The sequence below is a fragment of the Triturus cristatus genome, chromosome 7 (genome assembly GCF_964204655.1).
Source record: "Triturus cristatus chromosome 7, aTriCri1.1, whole genome shotgun sequence".
Lineage (NCBI taxonomy): Eukaryota > Metazoa > Chordata > Amphibia > Caudata > Salamandridae > Triturus > Triturus cristatus.
The window spans coordinates 104454169-104471731 of NC_140590.1; the positions used below are offsets into that span (position 1 = coordinate 104454169).

General features: G+C 46.6%; 1 protein-coding gene across 1 annotated transcript in view; it reads right to left on the reverse strand.

The window, feature by feature from the left end:
- The window catches only part of KCNN4 (potassium calcium-activated channel subfamily N member 4), a 598479-nt gene that overhangs the window by 407738 nt on the left and 173178 nt on the right, over positions 1–17563 (reverse strand). The window lies entirely within an intron of this gene.

Here is a 17563-nt window from a genome sequence, read left to right on the forward strand (position 1 = left end):
CTGAGGGTGGAGATAGACTGTTACTTTATCCTCATGCAGATGACGGGATCACACCCCACCAGACCTTGTAAGTTAAGGATAGGATAAAAGTCAAGTACCTCTTCCTAGTACACCCGTATGTGAATAGGTCTATATTTTAAACTGCATCACTGGTGCTGAGAAGGCCTGTTCATTCTCATGCAGTTAACAAGGTCAAGTCACAACATGCAGTACTCACATCAAAGTCATGAGTCTGTCTGTCATTCCCGATGCTAGTCGCCATACACAGGCTCTAGGTGTTTGCAACTGGGGAACATCTATCCTGCCACATGTACACAGTAAATTATCTTACCTTTCAGAGTGTGAGAAATAGGCAGTTCGTCATGATTAGTACTGAGAGAGAGTGAAAGTAATCAATCCTCTTTTGTGGATCACCCATATAATCAGCATACCAATTACTCTTGTGTAGAATCTTGCTTATATGTCTTGCGGCGTGCACTACCTAGCCAGTCTCAAGCTCCTAATAGCAGTAGTGTAGTCTGACTTATGTCCAGTCTCAATGACCGGTGTGGTGGCCTTCACAGTGACCAATGCTTTGCCCACTTACAGTTCACTGGTGGTCAAGGCAGCCTAATGCAGTTTTGGTTAGGCACAATTGTGTGTGTAAACAGTTTCTTGATAAAATCCATTGAGGTGTAAGGTCTCCAGAGAAAGTCATGATACTAGCAGGCACCACAGGGATTACCCATGGTGGGGGCTTCTATACTACAGTAGCACAATACATTTATCAACAACAGCTAACTGACTTTTTGGAGATAATCTGAACTTCATGATTATTGCAGCCCCACATCTGAAGGCACAAATCTAATTTCAACACCAGGCTCTGCCCATGCACACCACAGATCCTCCCTTGTTATGCTATGTGAAGTGGATTTGTATAGCGTTCTTATCAACCGAGGGGTATCCAGGCACTGGAGTAAGTGAGTAAGCCGATTGGGCTCCCAGACACATAGCCAGGTCTCCAATTTCTGATGGATGGTGAGAAGGGACAGGGAAGTCCTAATGTGGTGTGGAAGATGGTACCAGGACTTGTCGGCAATGTAGGAAAAGGAGTGTCCACTTGCCTTGCTCCTGCGGATGCGGGTATTTGTGCCAGGTGGAGTGAAGCTGAGCTCAGTTTCCTGGTGGGTTGGTGGAAGTTGAGGCAGTGGTTGAAGTAGGCAGGTCCGATGTTGTGGAGGGCTTTGTATCCATTGGTGAGCTGTTTGAATTGGCAACTCTTCTGAATTGGTAGCCAGCGCAACTCTCTGAGGTGGGGCGTGATGAGTGAATTGTGAGGGATGTTAAGGTTAAGTCTGACGGCAGCGTTCTTGCTGGTCTTAAATCTTTTAAGAGTTGATTTGTTATGCTGACGTAGAGTGCATTACCATAGTCTAGTCTGCTGGTGATGAGGGCCTGGGTGACCATCCATCTGGATTTGGTGGGGAGTCAATGGAATATTTTGCGGAGCATTCGTAGGATGAAGACGCAGGAGAAAGTGACGAAGTTCACTTGTTTGGCTTGTCGCCCATGATAATGCCATGGTTTTTGGCACGGTTGGTGGGACGAGAATTCCTTTGAGACCCCTGGTGCCCAAAGATCAGGACTTCAGTTTCATCTGTGTTGATCTTGAGACAGTTCTGTTTCATCCAGCTTGTTACGAAAGACATGCAGGTGTTGAAGTCGGTCCTGGTTATGTGGTTACTGTCTGTGAGGAAGAGAATGAGCTGGGTATTCTCTGCATAGCATACAATGTTGAATCCGTGGGACATTATGACATGGGCAATTGGTGCCATGTAGATGTTTAAGATGGTAGGGCTCAGCGATGATCCATGGGCAACTTCGCAGATGAGCTTCTTGGCTTCAGAGGCAGGGGAAGGAGCCTGATCCGTGGGTTCCAGTCAGAGAGGACGGAGGCCATCTACCTGAGAGCGGGCCTGTGAGTTGTGGAGTCTTGCGAGGAGGGTGCAATGGGAGACGGTGTCAAAGGCTGCGAAGAGATCAAGTAGTATGAGTGCGGCGATGTCTCTTTTGTCTATGATGGTTCAGATGTCATCGGTTGCTGCTGGCAGAGCAGATACTCTGCTGTGGCTTTTGCAGAATCCAGGCTGCAAGATGTTTAGTAGTTAGTAGTAGTGTCGAGATGATAGGAGAGTTATTTGTTGTTAGCATACTCCATGATTTTAGATGGGAAGGAGTGAGATGGGGCTATAGTTGATGAGCTCTTTTGGGTCAGCCGTGGGTTTTCCAGGAGAGCAGTGATATCTGGGTGTTTCCAGCTGTCTGGAAAGGTTCCACTTTGGATGGAGGTGTTAATGATGATGGTGTGGTGGGAGCTGATCAGAGTTCCTCCTAGGTTGTGGAGGCAGAGGATGGTGGGGGCCGGGAATGGATTCTTTTCATGATTATGGTGGTGTCATCTGGGGTGAGGGGTTTGCAGTTTGTGATCTGGTGATCCGATTTGGTGGTGGTGGGTGGCTGGTTGATGAGCTTTTGGGTCTTGTGTTGGGGGTTGAAGCTGCTCTAGATGTTGAGGATTTTGTTGTGGAAATAGTTGGAGAGGTTGCCACAGAGGTCATACAAAGGTGGCTGTGGGGTGGGAGAATTCCCTTCTCGGACACATCTTCTTTGCTGAGGGGCTTGCAGTAGTACAGCACTTTCACGGGTATACACAACCAGGAGTCTTGATGTCTGGTGTGTCTGGAATGTCTGGTGACATTCACTCTCCTGTACCCCTGAACCTTCTTTGGTTCCTCAGACTTGCACATTTACACAAGTGTACCAGACTACCTCAATTCCTTATCACACATTTGCATGACTAGGCGAATTGGCAACAGAATCCCAGTCACCAAGTAAACTTAGTACGAGTCATTTGCAGGAAACCACTAGTTCTGCATCGTAAGATCTTCATTAATAGTCCTAATAAACTCAAAATATAATCATTAATGACATTAACTTTGCAGAATGTTTTACTACAAATGTCTAATCCTTTTGCCTCATGAGATTGTGACAGGCATACCACACACACTTTGTGTGCCTCAGAACTTTCCCTCTTCCTTACACAAGAATAACAGTTGGTAAAAAGAGAAGGCAATCTGACAGAAACTATGTGTCAGATTTGTGGAAGAATATGTTTACTCAACAGTAGAGATGATAATATGTTGGGTAAAAATGGATTGAAAATGATTCTCACTAGAAAAAGTTGGTTTTTAGATGTGTGAAAACACCTACGATATTCAGAGATCTTGCGTGAAAGAGATGAAAAAACAGAACTGACTTCCTGTGAAGGCATTGTGTGAAGGGGTTCCTTCTATGTTCTTAAAGGGACCCTTTCCTTTTTCTCCTCTCTCAATGTAAGCCTATCAGACTGCATTTTCTCTTTGTGCTTCACATGTTAAAAGGTGACTTCTTTCAATTGCAGTTGATGTAAACTCAAGAAGCTAATCATTTCCATCAATATTTACCAGCATTCAGGCAGTAAATGGCATCTGGACAAACATCTGGACAAACATGCTGCCTCATTGGCTCTGTGAGGTTAATGGCACCAGTCATTTAACCTGAGCACCCCCACCATGGGAAAGCCAATCTTCCAAGACCTTGTGATATATCAGCACCAGACACTAAAAACTAGCCCCAACGATCATACACATCCTCTATTATATAGACTAATATCTAAAAGCTACCCAAAGCAGCTTCCTACTTGGCTACGGTCATTAATGAAACAAATATTCTCATGGTTGCTTGAAGAGGTGTGGAGCAGCCGCTAGAGCGGCTGATGCCAGGGCTCACGGTTCAATCCCCGGCGCCAGTGGCAGCTCAGCTCAGCATCATGTGACTCTGGGCAATAGCTCACTTAATCATCCCGACGGCCCCCAGTGCCTTGAAACCTTAAGGGATGATATGTTTGCTCTTTACAAATAATGGATTATTATTATTAACTTACACTTTGCAGACCTTGAATTCCATTACCACAATTTCTTTAGTATCCAATTGCCACATCATTCCTCAATTGTAGCATCCCTACGGTGGAGGAAATTCATTTGGTAAATTCTACTCCGTATTTAGAGTTTACTCTATATATTGAAGTCGTTTCAGTTCTCCCCAAACTGTAAATGAAGCCTTTAGTCTGAGAAAACAGATAATAAGCTTGAAATTCAAAGGTGTGCCACAAAGGGAGAACAGGGAAAAGGAAATAGAAGAACATGGAGCCATGCGTAGGGTAAATGCTAGTTTACTAAATGTTCATTCTCCAGGAGTGGAGAACCCATCAACTCACTACCCAAGAAGAAGACGCATGACAAGGAAATGCTGCATGTTCCTCTCTTCCTTTCTCCTCAGCTGGTAAGGGACTGCACTGGTACAACCAAAACAAACATTGGCATAGCCAATAGGTCTCGCTTTTGGGATCTTATAAGTGTTTAGCCATGCAACACTTGATGTTGTTTAATGAAGGATATTGTGCTGGATAACTAAACACTTACAATGTCCCAAAGGCGAAACCTATTGGCGATGCATTGGGGCGCCTTTTAAGTGTTTAGGTAGAGCTATTGACTTTGCCAATGTTTCTAAGCTGCGCTATTGAGAAGTGTGGCTGCTGTGCAGCATGCTAAGAAGTTGTAATTAAAAAGTGTAAGAAGCACTGAGTAATGCTGTGGTGTCGTTGAGTGATGCTGTGCTGGCCCTGGGCAATGCTGTGGTGGCATTGAGTGATGCTGTACTGGTCCTGAGTGATGCTGTGATGGCCCTGAGTGATGCTGTGGTGGCCCTGAGTGATGCTGTGGTTCTGCTGACTGATGCTGTGGTGATGTTGATTGATGCTGTGGTGCTGCAGAGGGATGCTGTGGTAGCACATAGTGATGCTGTGGAAGCCCTGAGTGATGCTGTGGTGGCCCTGAGTGATGCAGTGGTGGCCCTGAGTGATGCTGTGGTGGCCCTGAGTGATGCGGTGGTGGTGCTGAGTGATGCTGTGGTGGCCCGAGTGATGCTGTGCTGGCCCTTAGTGATGCTGTGATGGCCCTAAGTGATGCTGTGGCGTCCCTGAGTGATGCTGTGGCGTCCCTGAGTGATGCTGTGGTGGCCCTGAGTGATGCTGTGGTGGCCCTGAGTGATGCTGTGGTGGCACTGAGTGATGCTGTGGTGGCCTCGAGTGATGCTGTGGTGGCGCTGAGTGATGATGTGGTGCTGCTAACTGATGCTGTGGTGATGTTGACTGATGCTGTGGTGGCCCTGAGTGATGCTATGGTGGTGCTGAGTGATGCTGTGGTGGTGCTGAGTGATGCTGTGGTGGCCCTGAGTGACGCTGTGGTGGTGCTGACTGATGCTGTGGTGGCGTTGAGTGATTTTGTGCTGGCCCTGAGTAATTCTGTGGTGGCCCCGAGTGATGCTGTGGTGCTGCTGACTGTTGCTGTTGTGATGCTGTTTGACGCTGTGGCGCTGTAGAGTGATGCTGTGGTGGTCCAGAGTGATGCCGGTACTGGGGATAGCATCAGGTAAAGTTACAGACCCTATGTTACTGTAACGTCTGCACCCCTAAATATCTCAATAATAACTTAAACACAGCTGAACAGCTCATCTTAAACACGGGCCTCAGGTGCTATACTTGACGCGATGTCTGCTACCGGAAGGCACAAGTGTTTAAGAAATTAAGCCCGCCGACCAATGTGGTCTTAAGTAAATAACATTACGCTTTTGGAGACTGCCTATAACAACACAGTCCTTTGGGTGTCCAAAACTCCCAACTGTGACCATCAGGAGGCTAATGAATAAGATGCAAATAAAAGATAAGTATGGATGTGCTACTCTCTCATCACTGCATCGATGTATGAAAGTGAAGCTAAACTTCTCCTCTTTACCCCGCGGACCACACTCTACACCCACACTTGCAGCCATGCATGCTCCAGTCTACAACAGAGCGGAAAGAACGAAGCCCAACGCAGCCACAAACGGCAGCATGGGCATATACAACTGTCGTTATTCGCTGACAATAACCAATAATTCCCTTGTGAACTGATTCCCGAAACTACATCCACGATGTATTCGCCACTGAAGAACAAGTGCATAACACTCAAGAATGACCCAGCTGAGCAAGGCAGCAAACACAAAAGGTCCATGGACAGAAAGAAATATGATATGTATGAAACATGCACTGCAAAGAGTGCATGGAGCAACGCACCAAACCACGCCGATCATATGACTGCCAATGAGGACGTTATCGATAATAAAAAAAGGTGGACCATGTCACATTAGGTGCGCTTTAGCAGGACTAATCTGAAGAATGAAAATGCGCAGCTACTTATCCGTAATTTGTACAAACTGCTACCACGGTAAAACAAGAATTATGCTGTGAGGCATGAGAGACTGGAAGTAAGAAAGCTGGATGGCGGCAGACAGGGCGCGCGAGAAGAACTAACAGGAAACGTTACGAGTGAAACATGGGGGCGCGAGGGCAAGATCCGACGGCGCTGGAACTGGGAGCAAGGATGGCATAGGAGGGAAACATGGGAGAAGACGAAGGTGAGGCATAGAGGGGAGGAGCCAAGGTGCATGAGAAAGGAGAGCGCGAGTGTCACAGAGGAACTGCGGGAGGGGAATGAGGAGACAGATGGACAGACGCGAAGAAGAGAAAGGGGAGGGAACAGAGACAGGCGAGAGGAGTAAAGAGGGTAAAGGGCAGGTTGTGGCTGGGGAGAGGGAGGGGCGCAAAAAAGGAGAACAGGACAGAGAGGCACATGGAGGGGTGGAGCGAGGCACGCGCTTGTGCGCGTAATCGCAAGCTGGTGGTAGGGGAAAATCCTTTGGTTTGGTAGCACTTCGAAATGCCACTGACTAAATGTCTCGGCCAGACCAGCGCATGCGCTGTATCAGGCGAGACCTAAAAAGCTTTTTGAAAGTGAAGCTGTCTTTATCAAGTGCTTTTGCATCCCGAAACACAAAATCTTCCACTGAATCTAAAAGGAAATGGTAAAGTAGTGGAGCGTGATGCTTGTCAAGGCTTGCATGTTTTGCTGAACATGGTTTCAAACTGAAAGCAATTTTAACAGAAAAACAATATTTGCTGTATTTTAATAAAAAAAATACATATGCAGTCAGGCAAAGTAAACATATGACAGACCGTGTCTAAAAACACCACAGATGCAGAAAACAGGAAAAGGTGCTCTCATGCTCTCATTCAGAGTTGGGCACAAATCCAGAGTAGGTCACAAACAAGAGTTTGCAACTGCATCAGGTTTCCAAATCAAATGATAGCTGCACAAAAACGAGGGTTTAAGCCATCAGGATCTGCAGCCAGGAAACCCTGGTGCAAACCATGTAGGCAAACCACAGAAGTTTTAGATTTGTGCTACTAGGAACGGAGTAATATAAATGGAATTATGGTGTTCCCCCCCTTCCAAGATCAGAAACTTCCAGGGGGCACTACTTGTACACCTAGCTATTACCATACTCCGTGGTATGCAAATTACAAGGTGGAGTGAAACTGAAAAACTGGAAAAAAGAAAAACAATGAAAAATCCAGGAGCTGCCTTATCCCATCATGCTAGAGTCAGTCAGGCAGTGCCTTGTTGGTTGTTGCTTCACAGTGCAGCTGCTGCCAGACCTTATGTGATCAGCCTAAAAAAGAGCTTTCAGCAGTACTGCAGTGCGGCTTTAGCTCCGCCCACACGATAGTGTGCACGTTTTGAGTGACCATACATTGTTTGCTGCCCTAACAAAAAACTGTTTACCTTCTAGTGGCTGCTAATATTTGGTTGGTTTATCCAGCTGCCTGGGCCAACAGCAGTATGGCTACTTACAGAAGTCTCCCTGACACCCATAAAGTACCTGGCTTACAATAGAATAGAGCTTGACCTATGGAGGTTAAAGGCAGCGCACTGTAATGCTCTTAGAGTGTCTTAGATTCGTAGATAGGTTTTGGTATTTGTTTTTCTCTGGCATCAGAAGAGATGGGAGGAGGGCAGTCATGGAGCCAGTACTTCTGTCTACCAGTCCCAGCCGCCTCTCCTTTCCATCAACTTTAGACTTCAGGGTGTAGTTGTGTGTTTAAGAGCAGTAAGTGATGCCAAGGGCTATATTAATCACCATGCATTTTTCGATCTGCCTTCATAGAGCTTCTGCCCCTCGACCTTATGTAATCAACAAAAAAGAGCTTTCAGTGCGCTACTGAGAGAGGGGCGCGGGCTCTACGGACATGTTGGGTCCCTTGGCTACAGGATGTGACTGGGCTGAATTTGTGTGCAACTAAAAAGAGTACTTGTATTGCACTTGTCAGCTTTTGGAAAAGCTAATAATCAATACAGCATGACTGATTAGCTGTGGTGGCAAGACAAAGATCATCGCTAGTAGCCTAATTTAGGGTGAATTGTTTGCTTTCCCAATGTTATGACTATGTGCCTCATGGTTGTCTTGTACAAAAGTTAATATTCAAAACAGTAGGCCTAAGTTTGTGATGGTGACAAGCTGTAGGTCTGATTCGTTCACTGGGAACCATTATGTCAGAGGCCATAGGAGAGATCTGCGTATTATGAAACGTCACGACAAAGGCAATTGGTCATTCTTATGTATTGTGAAATGCATCTGTTAAAACCGATAAAGAGCTGGTTGTTATCAGTTATTTCCCCAACCTCCTCCTTAACCGGTGCTCTGGCAGATAGACCCCCGGTCTTATGCCTCATATTTCACAGTCTCTAGCGGAGCACAGTTCGCTTTTGGTAATTGACTTTGCGAAAAACGTAATCATAAGAGACATCAATTACTTGGCAAATGAAGATACTGGCGGTCGATCATTCGCAGATCTCACAGACCTTCTTAGCAATCTAAATTTTACCCAAATCGCGTTCTCACCAACCCACAATAAAGGCCATACACTGGACCAGGTCTGAACCTCGAACTTATCAGTATCAACCCTATCTGTAGTGCCCTACGCATGGTCGGATCACTTTTATTCAAATTTTTACTCACTGTTGTGGCCCTTCCTGAACCTCAACTTAGTGCTGTAAGTCTTTCTAGAAATTGGCCTTAAGCCAATATTGATTCCTTTTGTAAATCTCTGGCAACTTTCTTGACCCATACAAATCTAAGGTTAGACAGACACGAGGAAAGAATCGCAAAATGGCCGACAGAAGTTAGCAACATTTATGCTCCTCTCCATAAACTTAGACCACCCAAGCGCCACGGTGCATCAAAATGTTTTTCAGAAGACTTATAATTTCCAAAACTTTAACTATGTTGAGCCGAATGTAAACGGTGGAAAACATACTCTTCTGACAAAAAAGAAGCCTATTTGTCACATCTTACAAACAATATAAAATACTTATTATGCAAGCTAAATAGGCCTTCTTCTTGGACAAAATTATAAAAATTGACTGATAAGTAGAAGGAGATATTTGGAATTGTGGCAGAACTGTCAAATCCTGACAGAGTGACCACTACAATTACACCTACTCGGAGCCTATATGAGGCTCTCAATTAGTTTTTTTATTAACATTATCACGACAAGCAAAGCCAGTATTTCATAAAGCTCTTCTTACATGGCATCATCTTTGGAAGACAGCAACCCAGTTATAATGTCTGAGCTGCCCGCTATCAGAAAGGCGTGTCTCATGGACCTACTGAACAAAGTGAAATTGGGCTCTCCCAAAGATCCCTGCCCCCCAAGTTCCTAAAAACCGTCTTCTGTTTTTTTTCCTGATACAGTCTTATCCCTTCCTAATCAGTCCTTGAGTCTTCGCATGGTCCCCAGCTCCTTCAATGAGACAATAGTAGTTCCACTGCCAAAGAAAGTCGGCGATTATTTCTGAATATCTCTGCTACCTTACCTGGCAAAAGTGCTTGAGGCCCACGTAGCTGGGTGTATATGCTCTCTTGTGGGGGAAACTAACTTCCTTGACCCCCATCAAGCTGGTTTTCGGCCAGCCCCCTATACTGATGCGGTCATCCTCTCAGTCATCGATGACCTACGCGAGGAAGCTGACAGGGATATTACCCAGGCACTGGTACTTCTCTTTCTCGTGCCGGCCTTTCACATGGTTGTCAGGGATATATGGAGATATCTGCGACACTCTTTGAATTTTATTTTTAGATTTGAATTACTTTGTGGAGCACTCTCTATGGATGAGATGATTATATTGAACTATGGATAAGGAATTGAGTGTGTAACATTATTCTGGTGGTTAACTTGGTGACGGTTTTAATCACTTTGGATAGGAGAGACGGTGGCTGGATGTGAGAACGCATGAGACATTTTTCACTGAGCTAATTACAGCTCTTTTACTGTAGACATGGGCATGTTTCCTAACAATCTGATATATTTCAGCTTGCTATCATAGACATGTCTATCAGTTTTAGAGGAGTATTAATTACAACGTGGATTGTCTGGTCTCTCTGCAGATCTACACAAGCATCTTATTCTGACTTTTGGGGTGCACATCTGATTCTGGGATGATGGTTTTGCACCCGGTGTATTAGTGCTGAGAATAATTATCATGCTCACATGGGTATTATGAAGTTAGGTTCAACTTCTGAGGAAATCAGTGGTGAAGTCTTTACCATGACGAAACGTGTTGGCTACTGGCTACTTCTATGAATTTTGCATCTGTCAAGATTGAATACTGTCAAGACTGAATAAAGAAAAAAATGCATACTGTCGACTACTATGAGATTGTACGTTTATTGAATTTTCAGTACTCAGGAAATTGTGTACGCCTTTGACATGGTTGACCATGAGATTTTGCTGGATCATGTTGAGGCTGCTGGCCTCCACTGCTCTGGGGTAGACCATCTCCTTCCTGAAGGACTGGTCTCAGTCAGTACAGCTCTCTGAGGTTAACCTGTGGAGTACCCCAGAGATCCTTCATGTCCCCCTATCTCTTCAAGTTATAGATACCCCTTCTAGTGTACTCCCTGAATTATATGACGGTTAAAGTTTACAACTGCGTGGATGACATGCAATTGATCTTCACCATCGACAACTCATTGGAATGCAAACAACTTTGTTACAATGTTATTTATTCATGATTTGATGAATAATAATCAACTCAAACTGCACTCTGATGAGACTGAGCTTGTCATCACCAGAAGCAAATATGACCTATGGAACTTCACATGTAGGCCTGCCACAATGGGCAGCCCCCCCCCCTCAGTCCAAGAAATCAGCTAAGAGCCTGGAAGTTTTGATTCATATGAAACCTCAATGAGGGGCTGCAATTTCACCCTGCTTCTTACAACTCCGCAAAATCAGAAAGATTGGAAAACATCTTTCCTTTGAAGCTCTGACTCAGGTTATTATTGTATTGGTTCCCTCAAGGTTAGATTATACAAAGTCCCTCTGTTTGGGCTTTCCTAAAGGCTTGAACCGAAGACTCCAATTAGTACAAAACCAAGCAGCTAGGCTATTATACCGACAACCTCGGAATTGCCACATCTCCCCCTATTGAGAACATTGCACTGGCTGCCAGTAGAACAGCGCTCCATCTTCAAGGCCAGCGGCATCATCTTCAAATCATTACAGAGTAGCAGCCCTGCTTTCATTTCAGCCCGTATTCAAAAATACACATTCACCCGTAACCCGCGATCCATGCACTTGAACCTTCTCATCATTCCTTCATTTACAATAAAGAAACTTGGCGGTTCCAGATTCTCTGTACTTGCCCCCTGCCTCTGGAACGCCCTCCCACCTGATATCAGGTCTGACCCCTGTTAATCTATGTTCAGGAAACTCTTGAAGACTTGGCTTGTTGCGACTCGCATAGGATTCAACGGCACGCTGCGCGCAATATTACTGTTACCTCAGTGCCATGAAACTGTTAGTGTACGCGGGATTTGCAAATAAGTGTAACAAAACCTCTAAGGGTGGATTGTTATTACTCTGTGTTAAAGCCTACAGTTGGATATTTTGTTAAATGTAAACTCACAGATTTCCTGAAGAAGGGAAGGGATTTGGTGCATGTTACCCCCTTTGGCAAACTGTGGGTATTAAAGATTTGCACTGTGAGAATCGTTGCTGTGCCTGCTTTGGAGAGATAGCATTTTGCTTTGCCAACTGTAGTTTTGTATATTTTTGTCATTTTATGACTGTGCGGCTGGTTGTTGCCTTGGGAGAAAGCTTGAGCTCAATACAGGAGGCCTGATTTGATTAAGGCGACAAGTCAATGACAACAGCGATAGGCCTGCCTCGTTCACTAGGACAAGATATTTCAGATGCCATGGGTCTGATCGGTTTATTATTAAAAGTTATAATAAAGGCAGTAGGCCTGACATATTGATTGTAAAAAGCATATGTGGGCGTTTGTTAAAGACAATAGGCCTTCAAGAGTGGACTGTTATTTCTCTGTGTTTAAACCTACAGACAGGTATTTTGTTACTTGGACACTCACAGATTACGTTTGTAGGGAAGACCTTTGGTATTGGTTACCCCCTCTAGCAAACCCAAGGGGTAGAAGATCTGCACTGTAACAATTCTTGCTATAATAATCTTTGTAAGGCCTGACAGGATTAACTGTTCTGCAGGGTCTTGTAATTAAAAAAAAAATTACCTTGGGTCAGCTCTCTAGTGCCATTGCTGTGTCTGCTTTCATCAATGACACCGTACTGCATCGGGTAATGTTTTCGACCACATCAGTCAATGGTGGTCTTGCCATATGAAGTATGCCATTTTATGATCACATGTGCACATCAGCCGGAAAATAGGTGCATTTCAGTGTTATGGCTGAATGGAAAGTCCTTTGATTTTTTATGTTGCTCCTATTGTAGTTCCCTTATCCTTTCTTTACCTCTCTTCCTTTTATTTAATTTTTTGTGGACAGGATGCTAAAGTCCTACAGGCAGTGCCAACGGGTCGCTTGTCGCTATTCATTTCTTCTTCAGTCTGCCGCATCTCATGTAGCCTCTTCCTCTAAACCAGTAGACCATCATGAAATGCTGTTGTCCATAGTGTATCACTTACCATCATTTACCATTCCAAGATGGCCAACCCCGTGGTTCTACTGCTCAGACACTGCTATATTTAGTTTTGGTATTGCAAGCATATGCCCGCAGTGTTTAGACTGCAGCATGTTTTCTTTTCCTTTACTCTTTTAATTATAGTTGTGTCAAATGGCGAATGTAAGACTGGGTCAGTGAATGGATGAATAAATACACAAGTGTAAAGATGAATGACTGAGTATATCTATGATGAGTTATTGAGCCCCTAAACTCTTCCGTGACACTTTCATTCACTAACAAGACCTATTGACATCGCCAACACTGCTCTTCTCAGTGCTCCCGAACACTTCTGCCTTCTTTAAGAGCTGATGTGCGACTGGGGGCTTCGACATCTAAGGATGCCTAATACAGGGTTCATTCTTTTTTTCGCAGTGGGAAGGATTTGATCTTTTTTTTCTATTTGGGTGTTTTTTCACCGTACCAATTGTTTCAACAAAAGACCATCCTAAGGTGGCAAGGTGTCTGGAAAGGACAATTGTGTGTGTGTGTGTAGCTTGCCTTTCTCACTTTCATGCTTTTAAGGAGGGTGGCCTGAGTCAAAAGAGGGTCTCTGGGAGACTGAGGAATTGAGATTGGGCAGCTTCAGAGTCAAGAAGAGGTGGAATTGTCAACCGGCTCATCAACTAGGGAATGAGGGTCAGTTTCACCCTCCAGACTGGAAAGGACCAGGTCCCACCTCCTCCCCCAGGAGCAAGCCTGGAAAACCTTGTGATCAGCAAGGGTGCTGAAAGAGGTCAGTGTCCAGGCACACAAAGTTACATCAATTCCTGAACGAGTCATCGAGGGGCGTGAAACACTCCGGGTACACGTGGAAGCCATTATCAACATCAAGGATTATTAAACGGCGAAACCCTCGTTATTGCTGTGGTAAGGGTGGCCTGATCTTCAAAACAAAAAACTGCCGCATTCGACAAACCTCAATGCAGGGCTACTACTTTTCATTGGCCGAGGGATACAGAATGACTTACCTGACAGAGTTTACCAATATCAAAATTGTTGACTGATATGGGCTACTACCTGGTTCTTCGCTGGAACACATCAAAACGTGTGTCTCTCTTCATTCAATCCTTTCTGAAAACTGGGACATGTGCTAAATGGAATTGAAATCTGCGGGTGAAAAACCAGGCCTGTCCTAGCAAATCAGGCACACTTGGTCCCCCTGCTCAGGGTGTCACCTACTCCTGCCCCAGTGTAGAGGACATGCCCCGCAGAGTCACTGAGCCACAACACTTGGAAGAGGACGGGGTCATACCCACAGCTCCTGAATCACTGCAGGTTTCTACGGAGGCCTGCCATTCTATGTATCTTGACACCGAGATATTGAAAAAGTCTGGTGCTAACTTTAACCAACAAGGAATGCAGTAACCGCTTTTACACTGTGATAAAGAGAGTATATTCCCTCAGGATGTAACTAGGGGCTCCGGTGCTCAAACAGAGCTGAGAGCCCCGCCACAGAGAGGGCATTCCACTAAGATGTACCTTATGGTCGCCTTACCCGAGGAGAGCCGAGGCCCCTTCGACGTTCCATTCCATAAGTGTGCCATAGATTCTGATACCGATCTGATTTCCATTCCGTTTCCTCACTTCATTGCAGTCATGTCTTTCCACGGTCTCTGTACCTTCATCTTGTTCCTACTCACATATCTGTACCACTACTCTCTCTTTCTGTTTTCAACATTCCCCACCTTTAAGCTTCTCTTTTCATTATCCAACCACCTCCTGTGTAATCTGTCTTTACTACCCTCCCCTACCTGCACTCATCTGATGCATCTCCAACGCGTGTCATTTAAAACATTTTGTCATTATGTTTCTTTTATTTAATTTACAAATAGCCTTAGGCTGTAAAGTGCAACAGTTACTTCATTTTTTCACCCTCTTGAATGCTTTTTGTTTTTTTGAGCTTACTAAAAAATCCGAAATGCCGGAATGGCTGCCAGGGCGTCACGATGAATGTGCACACAAGAGTATGCATCAGTGGCCATCTTAGAATGGCTTTTCTTTAGTAGAGAATGCATGCCCAGGTGGCTCCCATCTGCATACACGTGCATTGTGGCTATTATTGCATTAGAAAATGGCCATGCAAACACACATTTTCAAAGCCAGTTCCTTGGGCGTTTACTGATGAATCCCAATGGCCTTGCCAATGCTTGATTTCTAAGTAGCCACTTTTCCCTGTCTCCTCCGTTTCCTTTTCTTTTTCTCCCCCACCTTTATTTTCTAGCTGATGGGGAGTTAACACTGCCATTTCACAAAAAGAGCGCTTGAGAAGTTTAAAGACTCGCAAATGTTAGCTTCCCTACTTCACATATTTCACCACAAAAGTAAACCCTTGGGTCTGGGATCCTTACTTGCCTTGCTAATGAAGGTACTAACACCCAGGAGAAATCCTTTCTTAGGACGGTTTCCCTCGCCCACCAATGGTGGCATGCTTCCTCATTGGGGAATCTCCCTGTATCGTGATGCCTAGACACAATACGTGTTACAGCCCCTTCACTGAGAAGGAGAAGCTCGAGGATGCCTTTGTGCCAAGGGAGGTACATATTAAAAACCCAACAGTAGAGCTTGGGGTGGTGAGGGCAGCAGAGCAAGTAAAAAAGAGGAAAGAAAAGTGATTAAAACTAACTATGGGTTCGCTACATCTACTTTAATAGAGTGACCCTAGGTTAGGATTAAAAGACATCGTGGCACTGCGGGAAGGATTTAACCCGCTCGTGTGTCATAGAGGTCAAACATTTTCAGCCATTGACCCAGCTGGTGTCGCGACTGCCTTCAGGACCTATGGGTGCTGCTGCTCAAATGTGCTCAAATTAACACAGTGAATCAACATGACAATGTATACGAGACCATCCAGCGAGCCCGTCGGGTATCTAAGGATGAAGGATTCACTGGTGGTACCCGCTAATGCCAGGTGTCACACCTCATCCGTCCGTGGCATGCGGCGCTGGAAAAGGAGAGAGACACATGTAGATAGAAACACTCAGCCAATCATGACACAACATGCACACCACAGTAAGTTATCGCGCGCTCCTCATGCCTAACACCTGTTCTCAGGACACCCCCGCGCCGCGCGGCCACCAGCTGTAGCGTGTGCGTTCCTCCCCGCTGCTGCCCTCAGCCTCGCTGAGCCTGCCCCGACGACCCCGCCCCCCGCTGTAGGAGCGTGATTGTGTTCGATCTTTGACTGCATATTTCCTTCATTGTTTGGCCTCATTCTGTACTGTTTACACATTGTTGTTGGCTGTTTTAATATTGTTTTCCACATTGTTGTTCTGTGCCGTTTCCCTCTCTGCCCCCTGTGCCCCCCGCCCCGCTCCCCGCCGCCGTGCGTGCGGCCACGCCCCCTTCTTCCTTCTGTACCCTCCCCGCTCCCGCCTCCCGGCTGCTCCTCCCTCCCTCCTTCCCCGCAGACGGGCGCGCCAAAGGTAAGCCCGTCTGCGCCCGTCCGCGCCTGGACCGCGCCCAGCGCCAGGACCCCTGGCCCCCGCAGACACCAGCCCACCCGCCGGACCTACGACGCCACCGAACTCAACGCACTCAACACCAGCCGGATCCCTGGATGCTTCCGAGCCACCCCGAGGCGCTCCCACGGATCCTTCAGCTGCCACTCCTGCAAGTTCACCTGCATCCAGACCTGCACCGCACCCACCAAGCCGAGAACCAGCAGCAACCACCTGAAGTGCATCCTGCTCAACACCCGCTCCGTCCACAGACACGCCGTCGAGCTCTGGAACCTCCTCGACACAACATCACCAGACGTCGCCTTCCTCACGGAAACCTGGATGAACGCCTCCTCAGCGCCCGACATCGCCATCGCCATCCCAGACGGTTACAAGATCATCCGGAGGGACCGCGGCAACCAGACCGGAGGAGGCATCGCCATCATCCACAGGAACACCATCCGCATCACGAGCAACTCCGACGACACCCTCACAACCGCCGAACACCTGCACTTCCAGAACCACACCGACCCCAGGACCACCCTCAGAGGCACCCTCATCTACAGACCCCCGGGTCCACGCACACAATTCAGTAAAGACATCGCCGACTTCATCAGCCCACACGCCCTCCCCTCCGCTGACTACATCCTCCTCGGGGACCTCAACTTCCACTTGGAGAACAACAACGACCACAACACTGCCACCCTGCTGGACAACCTCGCCACCCTCGGTCTCAAGCAGCTGGTGACCACCCCCACCCACTACGCCGGACACACACTCGACCCCGTCTTCTCCTCCAGCAAGGACATCACCTTCAGCCACGCCACCGGACTCCACTGGACGGACCACAGCTGCGTCCACTTTAGCTACAGAAAGAACACGATCCACCACCACCAGCAACAGCTTGCACGCAGAAGATGGAACAAGATCACAGCCGACCAGCTCACCGCTTCCCTGAGCCGGGACCCCCCCGCCAGCTCAGCGAACCCCAGCCAGGCCGCCAACAACCTCACGAAGTGGATCAGCAACTGCGCAGACGACCTCGCCCCGCTGAGGATCCCGCCCAGCAGACCCGGCAGCAAGAAAGCACCATGGTTCACCGACGAACTCAAGAGCTCCAAGAGGAACTGCCA